Genomic DNA, 13,965 nt, shown 5'->3' with positions numbered 1-13,965 from the left:
GCTTTCTTTCTTCACTTGTTGAACTCTTTATTGAGTAGACCAGTAAGCCTTTGATCATATTATGTTTAGAATTTGCTGTAGCAAAATAAATAAATAAATAATCATAAAATAAAACAAAGACATAAATAATTAAAAGATAAACAGTATAGGAGCTTCTGAGATCCAGAGTCAATCCCCAAAGCTGTTCTGACTGGTGGAATCCCCGGTAACTTCTGCAATGAAATCTGTCCAAGTAGTGCATACATTTAAATGAGGAATGGAGAGTGTTCTCTCACCAGGGGTTTTTCTTTTCTGTTTTTTTTAAACACAAGTTTAGTTCTGTTCCTTTCGAATGTTTGGGTGAACGTTGAACATTGTACGTCTTTGTGAGCTCCGTTGTCACGTTCCTGTACATTGCATTCATACACAGAGCATAGACCAGTCCAATCTGGCCACCTGGCTTATCCTTCCTGCAGGGGCACAGCCCATCAGCTCCTCTCCTCATGATCCATAATTGTTATATCAGGAAAAATTTGAAAATTGCACTCACGCCATGGTTGTTTATGTTTCTGTCCCCGCTACTTAAGCTCTATAGATCATTCCCTGCTTTGCTCAGCGTACAGTGATTACCACTCTAAGTTCATGACAAATATTCTTAACCTCCCTTGCGTGAGAGGGAACAGATGTGCATTTGTCTTTGTCTGGCTTATTTCACATAGTGGTTTTCATTTCTTTCATTTGCTTGAAAATGTCAGGATGAATTGTTATGGCTCTATAATATTCTATCATAGAGGTACCAAATTTTGTTTATTCACTCATCTGTCCAGGATGGCCTAGGTGGATATCATGTCTTAGCTACAGTGAATAATATTATAATGGACTGACAATGTGATCCAGCTTGTCAGCTGCTTCCTGTGATGCCAGTATCACCTAGCAGAGTGATGGGTCTCGTCCTGACAGTTCCACTTCGAATCCCACCCCTTAATGTATCTGTCTGCTTTTCTGCCTGTCCTTCCTTCCTTCTCTCATTCTTTTCTTGATTCTTTCCTTCCCTCTGTTTTCTCCTCATTCCTTCCATCCTTCCTTATTAATTTCATTGCTCAGCAATTTCCACGGTTGAGAACAGAGAACAGTTTTCATCCTGGTTCACCTAACTTTACCATATTCAGACCTCAGAAATCCCGTTTATATGAAATATGAAGAAATAACAACCTAATTTCTCATTTGCAAGATGATTATGTGACACTATATATACGGTTTTAACTGAAAACTTACAAAATGTGCATGAAGACAGATGTGGTTCTTGTTCAAGGATATATCAATTTATGACTAAATTGGAAGGCACAATTACAGGGAGAGACAGAAAGATATGCAGAGAGAGAAAGAGAGATCTTTCATATGCTGGTTCACCTCCCAAGTGACTACAGTAGTTGGGGCAGGGTTGGGATGAGCCAGGAACTGGAATGCCCTTCAGGTCTTCCACGTGGGGCAGGACCTGAGCGTGCAAGGCATCTTCTTGTTGCTTTCCTCGCTTCAGCTGGGTCAGAAGTGGAACAGCTGTGACTCACATCAATGCCCATATGAGCCTCCAGCACCACGGGCAGAAGTTTGTTTATTTGTTTTTATGGGAAAGCCAGATTTACAGAGAGGAGAGACAGAGAAGAAGACATTCCTTCTGATGATTCACTCCCCAAGTGGCCACAGCCCCCAGAGCTACATCAATCCAAAGCCAGGAACCAGGAACTTCCTCCAGGTCTCCCACGCAGGTGCAGGGTCCCAAGGCTTTGGGCCGTCCTTGACTGCTTTCCCAGGCCACAAGCAGGGAGCTGGATGGTGTTAGAACCAGCTGCCAGGGTCAGAACCACCCGCCAGGATTAAACTCAGTGTCCATACGGGATCCTGGCTTGTGCCAGCCCACAGGCAGCAGTGTATCGTGCCACTGTTTCCTGTTTTAAAATCTTTTGTAGAGGTCTTGAAAGTTACTTTTTCCTGTGCCCTTTAAAAATTTATTTGGAATAGCGCACGTCTCCACGGAAGGGGAGGAATCTTGCAAGTGTTTAATCATTCTTCAAACAGAATTATTGCTCAAGTTAGAGATTGTTTACTTTCAGATTACAACTATGGAGGTTGTTTTTCTTCTTGTTGTTTCAGATTTTAAATTGATCTTTCTTGTATAATCAAAGAGATGGTACAGATAATAAATATGAAGATGGGAAAAATCAAGGTCATACTGTAGATATCACTGAAACAATTTTATCTTCAATATCTCTAATTTTTATTGGGAGATAGAAGCTATGCACATGCAAATCTCATATATTCTGATAATGCAATTCATACTGTCCTTCATTTTTCTAATTAGTTCAAATATTATAACACACACATATCTTTTACAACCTTGGTTGCTGCCATTGTTGCTGCTAATGGCCAGGTTTTCATTATACACCCTGACAAATGGTGTAATGACATTAATTGGAACTTCAGAGAAATTCATGGTGTGCGATCACATCTAAACGAATCCATCATTTTCTCCTTATTCAGGAAACATTTGTCGGTGGTCAGAGCTTCAGAAAACTTATTTTCAGTGCTACAAATATAGTGGCTCCTTAAACTCCTACAAAGTGTCAGACTCCTGACACTAGAGTCCAAAGCTGTGTGTCTTGACTCTCACCATAGGATCAACTCAGTCTCTGAATGAAGAGAGAAAACCAGCCAGTGTACCAATGTCCCGCAGCAGAGAGATGCTTCTCCATAGAGAGGGTTTCGAAACAGGAGACATCAGGCTGCTGTCCTATTGAACATTATTAGAATATTTTGCTCTTCCTGAAGTTCATCTTGATTTCCCTATAGATACTAAATGTTAAAAAGAAAAAGGAGTCTTAACATGTAGAAGTGTCCCGATTTCACTGTAGCCTGAGTCTTCATCCGTAAGAGATTCTTTTACTTCTCAATTCATAGACTCCTTAGTTTATTGTGAAAACCAAAGTATTCTACCTATAATACCTGATTATAATAGTGTTAGTAATTGCCAATACAGTTCATTTTTACCATTCATCATCAACACTTTACATGTGGTAGTTATTCCACTTGCAAAAGCACACTGCGATGTACAGCCAGCTATCAACTTTTTAAAATGTATGGCAAGTAAGGCATAAGGAGGTTTTATTTCTGGAGCCAAAACTTAAAGACAGAAAATCTGGTGTCAGAGTGTGGGCTTGCTACTTCATGAGGGAGACTGGCTAGATATTTCTCAGAACAACTGTTGTCCCCTTTTGGCTCTTAAACACATTTTAGTCTCTTACTAGATATGTGGCAGATCTACCTAATCTCTTTTCTTTAGTTTTCACATCTTCGAACTTAGACAAAACTGTTATGACTGAAGAGGACAACTTTATTAAAATACTGAGTACAGTTCCTGCACAAATAACAGGCTTGTTGAATTACAGCTATTATTATTACATTGATGTTCATCATTTTGATCAAATTGTTTGCAAAAGTGAGGACTGGAAACCATTAGAGCCACCACATGCTGTCTGCCAACACTGGCTCCAAGAGGAAGCTGAAATCAGAACTGAGATTTAAGCTAAGGTCATCAGATACGAACATCACAAACAGCTTCCTGAAGATTGTGCCAAAGGCCTATCCGAGGAGTAAACTCTCAGAGAACACAGTGGAGTTTAAATTCGAAGAAGCCAGGTATCTTGCGCTGGGTAAAGCTGATAACAATCATAGAATAGGGACATATAGAAGTCACACGCTAGCTAGTGGCGGCAGATTTTTTATGTGTTGGCTTTGCATGGACTAACCTCAAGAAATGAAGGTTGTCATGTAGAATTCGTCTAGAGTTTTGAGGGAAGCCAGTCTTTTGTGGCATGCATACATTGATACAAATGAATTTCCAGAGTCCTATAAAGCTGATGAGAAATATGGATACAGTTGAAAAATAAGGAAATATTCTGGACTCCTCCAGGTACACACAGATTTGAGAAGTTATTAAACCATAAAAAAAAATCACACCAATAAAGGTAACACAGCATTTTTGTCATTGACAACTTCCTGGTACCACATTAAGTGTTAACATCTGTTCTCCATGCAGGTAGCTAGCACTTCCAAGTAGGGCAATTGGTTCCCCACCAGGTGAACAATTCAGCTGCCTGGTATTTCAAGTGCATCTTTATTCCAATGTTGTTGAAATCTGGAAATAAACTCTTTTTTTTCCATTCCATACAGGTAACAACGATTTATATCTTTTTATTTCCTGGTATTCAACCTTGATAAATAATAACACAGTATTGTTTTTAGATCACTGTTCCATTGATTTTTATGCAGAGGAGAAAATTGAAATCCATGAAATGTCTCTAATGCAATCATAGGTTAATGTTATACATCAATGTAAATATGTTTATGGTAAAGGCATTGTGTGTCTAGCATTATGCCCACATTTCATACATCTTAAAATCGTAGATTCACATTCTGAGGGGTTAAACAATAGTGTAACGTAACACAGTTTATTTCTGACTATTCTTTTGTTTTCGCTGTTGTTTGTATGTGCGCCTTATAGGACGCATTTACCAATAGTTTTAAAAACGTCTCTAAATGGTAACCAGTTGTTGGAAGGCAGTTTGCCACATGTTAGCTTTGTGCAAGGAGGAGGGTCATATCTGGGAGCTTGCAAGCTGACAGGAGAGGGCGGCTTCATATGTGGGTGCTTGCGTTTATTTCATGCTCTTTGCCAATATTTAAATGTTCACTATCGGCAGCCTGTGGTTGCTCCAGCAGGACAGATATAGTCTAATATTATCCTTGATGTAGTTGAAACCGATGGGTCTAAAAGGCTTGGAAATTTCATCCAAAGGAAGGAGATGCAACTTGGGGGAGTTTGTGGTTGGGGGCTGAATCCAGATTGCTGCAGACCTTGACCTCATCTGAGAAATTGCAATTCTGTAATGTCTCAATTGGCTTTCTCTCCTTCTGTATCAGCTTCTCTCCCACAAGGTACATGAAGGCTGAATTAAAGGTGATGAAGCATGACTCTTGGTTTTCAACAGGATAATTTTGGTACCAGTACCAATTTCAGTCAACTAAGACTCATTTCAGAGCCAATTATTCTCTAAGTTTTAACCCTATTTCCCTCTCCATTCTCTTATATGTTTAGAAAATGTAATGATATTATCTTTTAGATCCATAATATTATCTTTATTCAAATATATTTTTGTGATGCTAGAAATTCATACTTAACATTTTTATTCCAAGTTCTAACTGTAGCTAGCCACCTCTGCTAGGTTGAAAGCCTGTGATCATGAACTATCTATTTGCCTCTCTATCGCCACCATGCCTATGTGAAACCAAGCAGAAGACTAATTTGGTTCTGCTTCACCCATAAGCTAAGTGCTGTGCTTAGCTATATTATAAGCCTCAAAATAGCTATGAGGGAGGTACTAATCACATGTTACGGTAAGGACATGAGATCCTTGAGTGGTGACACAGACACTGATGGGCTTCTATCTGCACATAGTGAATATTTACAAAATTTCATCCATGTTGTATCGTTGTACCCGTCACTGTAGCTTATGTATTGTAGGTAATCAGCTAATATTTCTAAAGGAATGAAAAAATAGAGTTACTGTATCAGCACACTCTTTATTTCTCTTTAAAAATTGCCTCATGAGTTTTAAGAGCCTAAATGTGCTCAGGATAGAAGCTTGAGATTATCTCTCACATTTCATCATCGTGTTTTTTTGTCATGTCTTTTCCACCACTGAGATAACTTGATTTTATAAGGCAGAGACAGGCGATGAAATCAGACTTGTGTAAGAAACAGTTTGCTTCTCTAATTGCAAATGTAAATGTGGCCAGGTGTTCACTTCCCTTGTTCTGATATATCAATAATTAGAATACAGCATTAATATGAAATCTCACTGTCTGCGTATGAAGACTGTTCTTTGGGTGTGCAGTGAAGAACTGATCTGGAAGGCCGAATCTGTGCTTATTCGGATGCCTCCATGTCATCCCGGCAAAAATCATCCAGGACTGGGCTGAGCACAATTGTATCTTTTACAAGTAGAGCAGAGACATGGGCTACAGAGAGGCAAAATGAATTAATGAAGAAATAAGTAAGCAAGTAAGTAAATAAATAAATAATCCCTTCCCAGCAAGAAGTTGGAGTTACAATAAGCATTTTATGGAACTAGCATGGTTCTAATCTGCTGGGTCCTGAATCAGACCAGATGTTGCATCCAAATCTGTCAATTCAAAGATTTGTTAAGATTTTTGGAATTTGGCAAATTAACTAGCTTTCATGTTCTGTTTTATCAGGTTGCTAACCACAATCATACCTGTCCCAATTATAAATGCGGAATGAGTTCGTGAATGTGAAAATGCTTAAAACAGATGCCCTTGCCAAATGATAGTCATTTACAAAATGGAAATTAGGTTCAGAAAACAATGCATAATATATTCCTTTATCAGAAAAGTGCCAGGCTCATCAGCATATTAAATTCTTTAAAAATTCTTGCAATGATGACATCTACATAATTTTAGCCCAGTAATTGAAATACTTACCCAACCATAAAAATGTAAACAATCATTTTCTAGATACATTTCAGGAAATGCAGTTCTGTCTTAAGGAAAGTTGTGAGGAGTGTATAGGACACTAACTTGTAATAATCATTGATGCCATTGTCCAGAACATATTAGAAATTAGCTTCCCTGACTCTAAATGTAGAAGTTGGAAAACTAAATCATCGTTATAGAATCCAAGAAAATGTTTCATACACAGTTCTGCAAACTGATACCTGACATGAGAACTAGCTGATTTTCTACTATTTGGAGTCATTTTTTTGCATCGTGTTGTGGTGTCTTTCCTGCGAAGGAGAATTTCAAACTGAGATACAAAGTGACCAGGGATTTCATTAATTGCGCAAAGTACTTTATTATAAAGTAAGTGTGGGCATTTAGGAGCGCTTTTGCTAAACTGGTTGAGATGATACTTAGAAGTCCACATCTCCAGCAGCACAATGTACAATAGCAAAAACATGGAAATAACCCAGATGCTTGTCAAAAGTATCCCATGGAATACTACTCAACAATTAAGAAGAATAGAATTCTACCATTTGTAACAAAATGATCCCAACCAGAGACCATTGTGCTTAGTGAAATAAATCAATTCTTAAAGGACAGTATCAGAAGTCCTCTCTGATATATGGCAACCTTCGTGAAAAGTGGAAGATCAATAGCCCTTCAATACTGTTTTTGTTGCAACTCATGGGTTTTCATATTTTTGTTTTAATTTTCATTTCTTCAAAAATAGTTCCTTTTCTCTTATTAAATTCCTCACAGGTCATATAGTAGCATCATTTTCTCCAAGAAGGCTTTTTGTTTTCTTTTTCAGTTTTTTTATCAACACATTGGCAATTCAGTAGGATATTATTTAACTCCACGTATTATAAAAAGTTAACTTTATTTCTGTTATTGGCTTCATTTTATGGCTTTTTGTTTAAGAGAATGTATAGTAACTTTATAATAGAGACTTGCATATTCAGATGTGAAAATACAATGCAGTATATATCTCTACTTCCAAATCAAAGATGGGCTCCCAATGAAACTATTCAGTATATCTTGACAATAGAAAGCTGGACAGTCTGCCATTGTCCATGCCCGCAATGTCAGGATACACTTAAATAGCAGAATATTGGACTTTCTGTGAATTCTTATAAAGGACTGCACTATTGTAATAATATAAGGGAAACCAGTATGTGTGTGTGGGGGGCGTGGGAGTTTGTGGACAGGGTAAGGGAAATCCGAAAGCCTATGGAATTGTATCATAAAATAAAAAATAAAATAAGTCTACTTCTCTTACTGGAATGGTTGGTTCAATCCTGGCTCCGTTCCCTCTTCCAGCTTCTTGCTGGTACATACTTGGGTGTTAGTCAATGATACTTTCATGTTTGCCACCTGCGAGGGAGAACTTTAGTGAGTTTTGTACTGTTGGCTTTGGCTTGGCCCACAGCTGGCTGCCCTAACACTTTGTTCATGAACCTATGTAACTTCCTTTCTATCATCTATGTATCCACTTATGTATCTTTGCTAGTGTCTGGATTGTTGTTGGCATTCCATCATTAACTTTGGAAAACTGGCGTTTATTAATTGAAATGATTTTCTGTTGAATTCTCCTTTTCTTTTCCACTGGCATTTCGATTGAACATGTGTTACCATTAAAAACTGTTCCGAAAACCCTTTGGTTTTATTTTTTGCACTTCTCATTACTTTTGCTAGTTGCTTTTCAGTTTCTCTATGTACATACTTGTGTCTGTTTTCTCAGAGGTGTTTCAGTCTGCTGCAAAGCTCCCCAAAGGCATTCTTCATTCTGTTACACTGTTTTCCTGTTTCTAGCGTTTGCTTTTGATTCTGTTCCTAGAGTTTTCACATCTAGGCTCCGATCGCTCACTGCTCTTGCACGCTTTCCAGTTTCTTTTTGATCCTTTGACACATCATCTGCAGACAGATTATCCCAACATCTGTGTCAATTCTAAATTCAGCTATGCTGTTCATACTGGTTCTTTCGTTCGCATTTTGCTTGTCATTTCATCTTGCCTTGAGATTTTTGTTGAAACTGAGGTGTGACGTGTAGGGTGTCAAGAGTTGATCTTGAAGGGCTCTGCATTCTAAGTACATTGTCTTGTGGCAGAGCCGTGGTCAATACTTTTTCAGATTCCTCTTGTGCATTTGGTTTTTCCTACTTCTGAAGTAGAGTTATTTGTTTCCAAGTAGACAATGTTTTCCATGTAATGGATGAATACTTAGCAAAATCCAGTGGAACCATCTTTTCAGATAATCTTGATTATTTTCATCCAATATATAGATGTTATATACTTGCTAGTACATCAATTCCTTGATACTCGAAATGGTTTAGCATTGGCCTTGATTAACTTTGCATCCTAAAATAACAATAGACAGAAGTTCTTTATCTGCTGATTTTTTTTCATCTTTGGAGAGTTTTGGAAGTATAGTAATAAATAAATTTACCATTAATATCATCATCATTTTATACAACAAGAAGCAAAATTGAATAAGGTCTATGTTCATTGTTCATAAAATTTATATTTCCATGGATAGTGGCACCTAAGTTCATGTGGATTATTGAATGAATGACTGGAGCATATTTATTACTATGTTAATATGTATGGACAGATTCTGGAATTCTTCTTCTCGTGCTTCAACGATTAAATTCCTCCTATTGAATTTGACCTGGAGCAAAATTCTGTGTTTTTTTAAGGCAATAATTAAATAAATTGTGTATTTGAGATAAATCAACTCATAATATATTAAAGAGTTTTCCCAGAATTATCTGGTTGCAGAGGGAGAGAATGGACATGGATTTTTTTTAACAACTGTATGTACATTGATGCAGCATATTTGTTAGTAATTCAATGTTATTTTGTGGGGCAAAATGGGTGAATAACTGATGAAGGAGAAACCCTTTGAACTAGGGATATAACTTAAAGATATGGAAGTTACCCAAGAAATTAGGAAAAGTAGTTTACCAGATGGAAAGAATAGGTTTTAGAGAGAAATTGTGACAGATGGAGCAACCTAGTTTAAATATGCAAAAACTTAGTGAGAATAAAAAATTTAAAATGCTTTTGAAAATGTTTTTAAAGAGATGAGAGCCACATAAAATAAAACAAGCCATTTTAACACATTCAAATCCGTGACAGTACAGTCACAGACAGTGCTATGCTAGCCCGTCTTTATAAAATATTTCAGAAATGTTTTCTTTACTTCAAAGTAAAGCTCCATTCTTGTAAGGACTCACCACACATTTGGTCCTGTGTCTGAACGTATGGAAAACACCAGATCTTCCATGCTTCTTTGTTCAAAACTAAACCTCAGTGGATGCACTGTGATTTTGATTTGCGTTTCCCTAATGACTCGGGGCGTTGAGTGCATGTCTGTGTCTATCACAATTAGGAAATGACTGTTCAGGTGCCATTTACAGTTTAGTTGTTTTTGTTTTTGTGAATCATATTGTTGAAATGTAGGTGTAATGCAAGAAATCTGGATGTTAGATCTATACCAACTTATTATCCAAATTATCTCATTTTAAAAGTTTTCGTTTTGTTGTCTGTATAAAGATTTTGAAATATGTGCAAAAAAATGAAGGAAATATTTGTCATTTTCCCAGTTTAGTAGCAGGTTTTTTTTGGTGTCACAATCACAAATCTTTTATCAAATCTCAGGTCATAAAGTCTTATCCTCATATTTCCTTCTAAAAAAATCTTAATAGTGCACACTAATTCAGTCATCTGTTTTGTGCTGGTTTCTGCAGTAATGAAAAGCAGCTTTTCAAATTCATTCCTCTGTTTTTTACAATCAAGGGTTATCCTGAAATAACTTTTTAAAGAGATCATGCTTTTGGAACCGATTGTTTTCACAGTCAGAAGGCAATGGTGCTTGGTTTTTTTCTGAATTATTAATTCTTTTACATTTATCCATTCTTTAGCCCTCCAAATATCACACTGTTTTGATCTTATTAGCTTTGTCAAGGTGTTAACCCTTTCACTTCTTTCTTCACTTTTTTTTAATTTCGTTTTATGACACAGTTTCATAGGCTCTCAGATTTCCACAGCCCCATCCCTTTCCCTCCCCCCATGTTGGATTCCTCCACATTGTTACAGTAGCATAGTTCATATCCAGTCATGATTCCTTCATTGTGAGCATGTACCATACATAGAGTCCAGCCTGTTATTGTCAAGATAAATTCAACAGTTTCCTTGGAAGACCATTCCTGGTCTGAAAGTAGAGCTGGCAGAATATCATCCCCTCCAATGAAAAGCCACCACATACCATCAACAGCAATTTACAACATTATGGAGTTAATAGACATGGTATTGAGTGACCAATATGTTGGAAAATGCAAGTTCTTAACCACATCCTGTGACTACTTCATTGACATTTCAATTCTAGTTTATACACAACTGGCTGCTATACACTTTAACATGGTTATAGGGTACTATTCAGCTGTCTCGTGTCCATTTTCAGTTTTATATTTAGCAGCTCATAGTATTGAAGCATGATTTTTACTGAACTTGGCGGATATTAGGATAGTCAAACAGGCTTATAACTCTAACAAGGCATATGTTAACAATTGAATATTATTTTTTCTGCTTGGAGCTCCTTGAAACACCATATGATTTTGATAAGCTTTTATGCTTCTGCAAAATAGATCAAATTATAATAGGAATTGGTTTGACCGCACTAGTTTTGTTAGTAGTGTCTTCTTTTTGGCTGTTAGTTGATGTCATTTATTAATGACTTACACACGATTACTTTTCTTCTGGCTTTTTGAAGCAGTAACTCAGACAACACTTGCCACAATACTGTTGGTCAGTGTGGCTGGCAGTAGCACTCTAGTGTCACCTATGAGGCACTCAGACAAAGGTGGGAGCTTTTTAAGTACTTGTTCCCGTTACAGTACTTCAAGACCTCCAGCCCAACATTCTTTCTGTTATGCTTACTCTTCCTGGGAAAGCATAACCGTGAACCTTAATACAGGATGAAGAGCGGAATCCTTCTGAATATTGTAGCCATCGAGTCTGTCCATCTTCCAAGCGTGTGGGTTTATCCTATTAGTAAGATAACTTGAAGAATTGGATGTAGTAAGTAAACCTAGCATGAATTACTAGTATTTTCTTATGAAGTTTCCAAAAATTATGATTTTATTTAAATTGCATCTGATATCCAAATTTTAGACTCTACCAATAGTTCCAAATTAGATGTCATTCTAGAAAGGTTCATTAAAAAGACTCACACACGAAGCTTCAGCAAGTTTCCAGAAAATGGAATTAAGAGATAAGCTTATTTTGGAGCAAAACAAATTGGAACACATACATACATATCTATATATATATATATATATTTTTTTTTTTTTTTGCTTAGGGTGTCTTTCTTTCCAACAGGGTAGGAATGGGAGCAAGGATTGAGGCAAAAATAGAAGCCCACATACATTTGTTTTAATAGGTATCCATAAGATTTTTGAAGACTATGAATAAACATGGATAAAATTGATCTCTCAATCCTACTTTCTATGAAGTTATTGAACTACTATATGTATGTTACATATATTAAGTACAAATATAGATGCATTTCAATAAGCACACGGTATCATATATTTATATATATCATAATTTGATAGATATTTCCTTCTTAGAAACCTGGTATATACATACTTCAATCTGATAATTTCTTTTTTTTTTCTGTCCCATTGACAAAAGGTTACCATGTGAACAAATGTCAAATAGTATGTTTCTGTGTAGGCATTGTACCGAATCATGTTTAGCTCTCAGTTGGTGCCACTTGGGAGAGAGACTCTCCACTGTCTGAAAAGGCTTTGTAAAGGCTTCGTATTATGGTTCCTCTTAGGAGTTCCCTATTCTTACCCAATTGCTTTGATTCTGCTGTCTCTCTTATATCTCTTTCTCTCTTCTTCAAGTTCAAGAACAAAGGCAAAGGCCCATGCACAGACTTTGGGTAGCGGTCCTGGGTCCACCTCATTTCTCAATGGCTTTTGCTGTCCTCATGTGTTCTGGAGTTCAGCTTCACAGGGATTCATTTGCTGGTTAATTGCACTCTAAGATCCTCTAAGAATGCTTGCACACCTGCTCTGCACTTCAATGTCTCTTTTGATCTCTCCAGAAATAACTAACTTTGATTATGGGAAAATCTTCTCTAACTGTAATACGTGCTTGGAAAGCTACTGGAGACTTCCATTGTGACTGTTTTGACCTGAAAGAAAGCCTGTTTTAGGGCTCATGTGTAATGAAAATAAGAAAAAAGAAAAAAGACCCTCTCGACTCTGTGTAATTCAATTTAGGATACAGGATTTGATTTACCAATGGTTGGCATATTTTAAGCATTTAACTTATACAGTAAGCTTTTCTAAGATAACATTTTTAAAGTATTTATTAAATATTAAATATTACTTTCTAAGTAATTATTAGCTCTAAGAAATTCAGAGGAAAAACAGAAATTCAGCTCCATTTCACAATAAATATATTAGAAAAAGGCAAAACAACAGAAAACTCATCATAAACTAACAAACATTGTCTTGTTAATATTTACAATGAAGCATCATTTATTCAAAGGCTGGAGTCTCATCTATGTTTACAATCCCTGTAACTTTTGAATAAGCATCTCTAAAATCACGGTATTCTTGTGTGTATAACTTGTTCCTGCCCTTATTTTCTATTGTCTTCTATATTCCTTCAGATGCCTGCTGTTAAGTGCAATGTGTTTTTTTTTTTAATATTTATTTTTATTGCAAAGTCGGATAGACGGAGAGGAGGAGAGACAGAGAGTAAGATCTTCTGTTTGATGATTCATTCCCAAAGTGACCACAATGGCCAGTGAGTGGTGTGCTGACCCGAAGCCAGGAGCCAGGAACTTCCTCCAGGTCTCCCATGCGGGTGCAGGATCGCAAGACTTTGTTCTCGATTACTTTCCCAGGCTGCAAGCAGGGAGCTGGATGGGAAACTGGGCTGCCGGGATTAGAACTGGTGCCCATATGGGATCCCGGCAAGTTTGAGCCGAGGACTTTAGCTGCTAGGCCACGCCGCCGCGCCCACAGAAAAATGTTTGTATCATTCTCTACTATAAATCTTTTAAAATGATTCACTGTCCACACACCCCATTAGAGGGCCCATATAAAGAAAAAACTCCAAATATTGCTGGAAAAACAAATGAATAAATATTTAGTTACTATTTCTTCAATCCTCACCTTACATATACATCTTGGATATTTGTTAGTCTGGAATACTCTGCTGAATATTGAATAGAGAACTTCGTGAAGCGAAGTAAGCAGCCAACAAAATTTGTCAAAGCCTTTTTTATGACTATTGCTTAAATTCCTCATTTTTAAAAATATTCATTCATGAAAAAATATGTCAATCTTTATTGTTTCTAAGATTTCAGTCAATGTGCGGTAATGAGTAG

This window comes from Ochotona curzoniae, unplaced genomic scaffold, assembly GCF_017591425.1.
Source record: "Ochotona curzoniae isolate NIBS_2020 unplaced genomic scaffold, NIBS_Ocur_1.0 contig_3622, whole genome shotgun sequence".
NCBI lineage: Eukaryota > Metazoa > Chordata > Mammalia > Lagomorpha > Ochotonidae > Ochotona > Ochotona curzoniae.
Note: the sequence above shows the minus strand (reverse complement) of the source record.